The sequence below is a fragment of the Schistocerca cancellata genome, chromosome 10 (genome assembly GCF_023864275.1).
Source record: "Schistocerca cancellata isolate TAMUIC-IGC-003103 chromosome 10, iqSchCanc2.1, whole genome shotgun sequence".
Taxonomy (NCBI): Eukaryota; Metazoa; Arthropoda; class Insecta; order Orthoptera; family Acrididae; genus Schistocerca; species Schistocerca cancellata.
Genome location: NC_064635.1, coordinates 41,872,240 through 41,880,102, shown reverse-complemented (window position 1 = coordinate 41,880,102; position 7,863 = coordinate 41,872,240).

The following is a 7,863-nucleotide window of genomic DNA, read 5'->3' as shown; positions in this document are numbered from 1 at the left end:
GGGAACTGTGCATTTTTTTGTCATTCACCATTTTTTTTTACCTAGATGTGTAACTGTGTATCTGTTCGAGAAAGATCATAATGGAAACTAGAAGCACTTTACCCAATAACAAGAGCCTTCCGAAATGCCTTCACAAAAGAAGACGAAGTAAATATTCCAGAATTCGAACCGAGAACGGCTGCCAACATGAGTAACGTAGAAGTAAATATTCTCAGAGTAGTGAAGCAACTCAAATCACTTAATAAAAGCAAGTCTTCAGGTCCAGATTGTATACCAGTTAGGTTCCTTTCGGAGTATGCTGATGCATTAGCTCCATACTTGTCAATCATATACAACCGCTCGATCGACGAAAGATCTGTACCAAAAGACTGGAAAGTTGCACAGGTCACACCCATATCCAAGAAAGGTGGTAGAAATAATCCACTAAATTACAGGCCCATATCGTAAACGTCGATATGGAGCAGGATTTTAGAAAATATAAGGTGCTCGAACATTATGAATCACCTCGACAGAAGCGGTCTATTGACACGCAGTCAACATGGGTTTAGAAAACATCGTTCCTGTGAAACACAACTATCTCTTTATTCGCATGAAGTGTTGGTTTCAGATCGATTCCGTATTTCTGGCTTTCCGGAAGGCTTTTGACACTGCTCCACTCAAGCGGCTCGTAGTGAAATTGCGTGCTTACGGAATATCGTCTATTATATGTGACTGGATTTATGATTTCCTGTCATAGAGGTCACAGTTCGTCATCGAGAAAAACAGAAGTTCCCCAAGGTAGTGTTATAGGCCCTCTGCTGTTCATTATCTATGTTAACGATTTGGGAGACAATCTGAGCAGCCGTCTTCTGTTGTTTGCAGATGACGCTGTTGTTTATCGACAAATAAAGTCATCAGAAGATCAAACCAACTTGCAAAATGATTTTTAAGAAACATCGGAATGGTCCTAAAAGTGGCAGTTGACCCTAAATTACCGGCCGGAGTCGCCGAGCGGTTCTAGGCGCTACAGTCTGGAACCGCGCGACCGCAACGGTCGCAAGTTCGAATCCTGCCTCGGGCATGGATGTGTGTGATATCCTTAGGTTGGTTAGGTTTAAGTAGTTCTAAGTTCTAGGGGACTGATGACATCAGCTGTTACGTCTCATAGTGCTCAGAGCTATTTGAACCTTTTTTTTACCCTAAATAACGAAAAGTGTGAGGTCATCTGCATGAGTGCTAGAAGGAGCTCCTTAATCTTCGGTTACACGACAAATCACCCTAATCTAAAAGTCGTAAATTCAACTAAATACCCAGGTATTACAATTACGAACAACTTAAATTGGAAAGAACACATAGAAAATGTTGTGGGGAGGGCTAACGAAAGGCTGAGTTTTATTGACAGGACAATTGGAAAATGCTACAGACCTACTAAAGAGACTCCCTACACTACGATTGTCCGTCCTCTTTTTAGAATACTGCTGCGCGGTGTGGGATCCTTACCAGGTACGACTGACGGAGTACATCAAAAAAGTTCAAAGAAATGCAGCACGTTTTGTATTGTAGCGAAATATGGGAGAGATTTGGCTGGAAATCATTAAAAGAAAGGCGTTTTTCGCTGCGACGGAATCTTCTCACGAAATTCCAGTCAACAACTTTCTCCTCCGAATGCGAAAATATTTTGTTGACACCGACCTACATAGGGCAGGAAAATAAGAGCTCGTACGGAAAGATATAGGTGTTCATTCTTTCCGCGCGCTATACGAGATTGGAATAATAGAGAATTGTGAAGGTGGTTTGATGAACCCTCTGCCAGGCACTTAAATGTGATTTGCAGAGTATCAATAGAGATGTAGATGTAGAAGAGATTAACTGTGATCTGTAGTATGGAAGTCGAGGGAGGATTGTGGAGCTGTGGTGAGGAGGAGTTTAGAGACGACGCAACAAGTGGATCCGGCTGAAGTTTATATTAATAGTATCAGTCACATATTCCGGCATACTTCAGAATGATACCAAACAGATACATTTGTCAGAAAGGTGGGGAATTATGCTAGTCGGTTTGTGAAGACCAGGTTTTCTTCTAGGGGATGGGTGTGGGGGTGGGGCAGCGCGATTGTGACGTAATTACACAGACAAATATTCAGTTGGAGCATCACACTGCCGTCGGCGAAGACTAAAAGGATGAAAAGATGTAAGTGGTTGACCATAATTTTCATGTAATTTACAGGTGTCATGGTGTCTTTCATTAGATCTAATAGCTTTATTCTTACCCCCCCTCCCCCTCCCCCACCTTTAAAAGAGCGATTATTGTGGCACTGGGCGTTTTTCTTCTAAGACAACTCCCATCCAGCTCGGTGTTTGGTAAAGAAATACCTGAGGATGCAGCCAAGGTCGAAAATAGTGGAATACAGTGTTTAACCGTAGCGAAAAATATGTTGCAGAAAGAATGGTGTAGCTCTTTGGTTTACTTGGATTTCGTAAGTTATTTCCGGATCTTATTTGGTAATTGCTGTTCTATTATACACATCTTACAAGGGAACCTCCCCATCGCACCCCCCTCAGATTTAGCTATAAGTTGGCACAGTGGATAGGCCTTGAAAAACTGAACACAAATCAATCGAGAAAACAGGAAGAAGTTGTATGGAACTATGAAAAAATAAGCAAAAAATACAAACTGAGTTGTCTATGCCCAAGATAGGCAACATCTAGGATAGTCTGACTTCAAGAGCGCAGTGGTCCCGTGGTTAGCGTGAGCAGCTGCGGATAGGAAGGTCAACGGTTGCAGTCCGCTCTCGAGTTAAAATTTTAATTTCCTATTTTCGCAAAGTTATGATCTGTCCGTTCGTTCATTGAAATCTCTGTTCACTGTAATAAGTTTAGTGTCTGTGTTTTGCGACCGCACCGCAAAACTGAGCCATTAGTAGACGAAAGGACGTGCCTCTCCAATGGGAACCGAAAACATTTGATCGCAAGGTCATAGGTCAACCGATTCCTCCACAGGAAAACACGTCTGATATATTCTATACGACACTGGTGAAGGCATGTGCGTCACATGGCAGGAATATGTTGTCGACCCACCTAACTCGTACACTTGGCAAATGGGTAAAAAGATTCTTCTACCTTGCCCGATTTAGGTTTTCTTGTGGATGTGATAATTACTCCCAAAAAAGTGATGAAAACATATGAGTTTGTCACATAAACTGAAAATAAAATATCAAACTTTTCACTGGAGGCAGGACTTGAACCAAGGACCTCTCGCTCCGCAGCTGCTCACGCTAACCACGGGACCACTGCGCTCCTGAGATCGCGCCATTCTTGATGTTGCATATCTTGCGTATGGACTACTCAAATTGTATATTTTACTTATTTTTCATAGTTCCACACAACTTCTTCCTGTTTTCTCGATTGATTTGTGTTCAGTTTTTCAAGGCCTATGCACTGTGCCAACTTATAACTAAATCTGAGGGGGGTGCGATGGGGAGGTTCCCTTGTTAGTGTCATACCATGAATGCACGAATGAATTATCCAAAAGGGAGTCAAACAGGTGAATGTAACAGAGCCGTGCGTGGCTCGTGTTCCCACCATCATGTTTTTCACACTCTGTTTTTAACGTACTTCCACCTCACTACGTTAGTATAAATCAGTGCTGTCACTGAGTTGCTGCTTTGCCTGACCGTGACCGGCGCTAGCAGCGCGTATCGATATATCCCCTCTCGTAGTATCTTTGCTCGACTGCTATTACTTACCGGTCGTTGTCTGCCGTAAGCAGTTTCGGTTGCGAGTTCGGGTCGGCCAGTGAGTGGGAACGTGCGAGGAGGAGAGTTCAGTGTAGAGATGGGCAAACTGAAACACGTAAATGTTTCGAAACAAATGAAACAGTCAATGTAATGTTTAGATGCGGTGTTTCGAAACAGTGAAACAGTTTGTGTTTTGTAATCTAATAACCTACACATTTTATCATCTTGAATGTCTACTCTATAAGTATGTCCATATAAACACAAATGAGATGCGAGAGCGCTAATCATATCGCAGAAAGTATGAAACTATCACTTAGGTGTCTTGGCAGTTTCGTATTTCCTGCAGCAAACGCGCTGCTTTTGTGTCATGTGACTTTCATACTTTTCAATTGGCTGAGGAAAGCCTTAGCTGAAGGCAGAAGAACCACCACGAACGGAACTGGAGGTGGGAGCAAACTGCAGAAACAACAGATATGCTACTGGGATTCCCACATTCCATTAGTATGGCTAATATACCCATCCTGCTAATTTCCATGCACACAAAGGGAATCATTGTGGATAATAGGCACAGTGACTATAGACTGACAAATAACGCCAAATAATTCGAATAAATAACAAAATATATCAACAAAAATTTTGTCTTTCATGGTGTTTCGAACCGTTACTATAAATTTACGATGCTTCCCGTTCACCATTACACTATCAGTGACATGTCAAACAGATTGCTTGCAATTATACGTACATCAAATTTATGTTCATGTCTAATAACTGTCACTCTACGCCTTTTTTTTATTTAAAATGTTGTAGTATTACTTGCGTTTCTTAATATGATTGCTGTACATGAACAGAGAAGCGTATGTTATAAAAAAAAGTGTAAGTTAACTGAATGATTTTCACATATTTATTATTTTGAATGTTAATAGTATGTGTTGTTTTATTGTTTGGTTAGTGTTTATAAAGCAGATGTAACGCCATTTCGGAATAGGACAGTCAGCTAGAGACGAAGCTTTATTTTCGGATATCTTAAGCTTCATGCTATTGCTTGTCAAAAGATTTCGACACTCTTGAAAGTGTTTCACGAAGTGGTATGTCGTGTTTCAGTACCTGTGCCGAGCCCGAATCTCGTCCGACACAGAGCGGAATGAAACATCACTGTTTCGATACAATTAGTCCGTTCCGGGCGCAGGTGGACTGAAACAGTCTTATTTTGAAACAACGATACAGTTTCCGTGTCTGGCTCGAGATTCGAGACAGGGGCGAAATGAAACACCACTGTTTCGAAACAGTGAACCATAGCCGTTCCGAAACACTGAAACAGTTCCAGGTATCTATACACTGTATCGAAATATAGAAACAGTGGCCAGTTCGGGTCGTGAGTTGGGCCCTGGCAGTCAGTTATAGCGCAGCCCGGGCCAGCCAATCGCCGGCTTGCAGCAGCAGTGAGCCGTGCTCGGACATCGCCCGCCAGACCGTTGCCGCCACGCGTCAATTATGCCGGGCCTGACCTTTGGATGGTTGTTGGTCGGTCAGTTGGTCCGAGGACATCTCCGTGCGGCGTAGTCGACTGGGCCGCTGGTGGTCTCTGCGCAGTGTCGGAGTCTGTCTGGAGCTATCCGATCGGTACGAGCATCGTTGCTCGCCGACCCAGGACGTGAAGCTTAGGTGGTTTTGAGCATTTGTTCCAGCTTTGCTGTTGTGGAGGTTTTCCTGTGAGCAACGACGAGTGAAGTGTTCGAGATAGCCGCCGTCTGGTGGAACTGATTAAATTAATTTATCCATAGTCAAGTGCACCAGCGAAATTTTCTGCCTTGTGGCCTAGGTCCCAAAAGAGGTGGAGAGAGGTGGATTCGAAGACCTAGGGAGGAATTGTACCGGAACATGAGAACAATATCTGGGGAAATTAGACTCTAAAGGGCTCGGTTTGCTGGACATGTAGTTAGGATGAGTATGGACAGAATGACGAAGAGAGTATGGGAAACAACAGGGAGGGCAAGGGGAAAGACAGGAACCAAGTGGGTTGTTGAACTTCGGAAGGACTGGTTGGAATTGGGGATCAAGGTCCAAGGAAAGCAAAATTGGAGGAACAAATATACAATATGCCGGAGAACAATGACAGAGAATAATACAGGAAAAGATTAGTGTGTCGCCCGTGGCGCCGACAGGAGAAACGGACACTGAAGATCTCGGAAGAAGAGCGGGCGAGATGAAAAGAAAGAATGAAGAAGTTCTGGAAGATGCAGTCCACGAAGGGGCTACCCGTGCTCCTACAGAGGCCGTAACGCAAGAAGAACAAGAACAAGAAGTAATGAACATTGAGAGTCCTTTGAGAATCAACACTTGTGTCAAGAAATCTTAACTTTTCTGAATGTGTTGGTGAGGCCCCCCATGAGCTACTCTCATGTGGCAAAAACGAACAGAGCAGCACTAGCACTCAAAATCCCCCATTTGGATACGGGTGGCAATTATTGAACTACCTGAAATATAATCGTCATAACTTTTGACCGGTGTGCTTTACGACGCTCAAACTGCACGGTTGGCTGTGGGACATGATTGGAGTTTGTATGCTCAGTACGGTTTGGTTTACCGTCGAATCCCACTTACACACTTTCATTTGGACGGGTTCGTCAATAAGCAAAATTGGCGCATTTGGGGAACTGAGAATTCCCATTTCGCGATAGAGAAGTCTCTTCACTCTCAACGGGTAACTGTGTGGTGTGCAGTGTTCAGTCACAGAATAATTGTGACTACCGAAAGGTACGTGAAGGTTTTGGAAGATGATTTCATCCCCGTTACTCAAAATGACCCTGATTTCCACAAGATGTGGTTCATTCAAGACGGAGCTCCACCCCATAGAAGTAGGAGTGTGATGTCCTAGAGGGGCATGTCTGGAGCCGCATTCTGGCTCTGGGGTATTCAGAGGCATCGGCCTCTATTGGTCGCCACATTCTGCGGACCACAACACATCTGAACACATGCTACGCCTTTTTGTGGGGCTATAATAAAGGCAAGGTGTACAGCAACAACCCCAAAACATTTTCTGATCTGAAAACATCCATGCAGGTGGTCAACCACAGCATCGATATTCCAACACTCCAGCGGTTAATGCAGAATTTCGCTATTCATCTGCGACACATCATCGCCAATGATGGCAGGCAGCCGGCCGCGGTGGCCGAGCGGTTTTAGGCGTTTCAGTCCGGAACCGCGCGACTGCTACGGTTGCAGGTTTTAATCCTGCCTCTGGTGTTCTGCTTACCTGCCATGGCCACTAACGTAATTTTAGGCAGCGTCCTTTCCTCACCTATTGTCGCTGCCCAACATGGCGTGTAATCTTGACAGCTAATACATACTGAGAGGCACCCACATGCCTTGCTCATACTGTAGCATCAAGCAGTCAGGCCTATAAGATGAGTGGCCTTCCATGTGAGTGGGCTCATTCTTATTTATCGAGTAACATAAACTCTAGTACTCACAATTAAGTTACAAGTTATTCTCCTGTTTGAATATTACGCAACGGAAACGCACAGCTGACTATTAGTAATTTACACAACACTGACTGTTCACTACGCACTGGCAATACCCCATTTTCTTTCTTATTTAACGGCTTTTATAAACACGTGGCCATCGCACTGAATATGAATGGCGCACACATTATAAACTCTGGATATCATGACAACATACTATTCGAAGGAAAAGGCCACCAATCTTTTTCTTTTCACTATCTTATTTATTCCGATAAATTCTATAACCTAAACACACAAATTCTATAGCCTGCAACAATAACACATGAGAAATTCCGCCCAGTGGGCATGGCTTTACATTGGTGATCCTCTATCTTATGGTCTCGTAATTATTTAATGCTACAGTGCACTTTCTGGATAGGATGGGGGATCTTTTGCTATATCTCACACTTCGACTCTCACAACCATCATCACGAAACTTTCCTTCAGCCCAAGCGGTACAAAAGGAACATGCATAACCCACTACCTCTGAAACTACCTTGCTACTCTCCCATGCAAACCACACATACTTAAATTACTTGACCTACAACACACTGCAACATGGAATACAACACAAGGAATAGTCACAACATTATAATCACATCACTTCCAGCTTTCCCACTTCAATTAGTATTCATCCCAGTTTGACACGA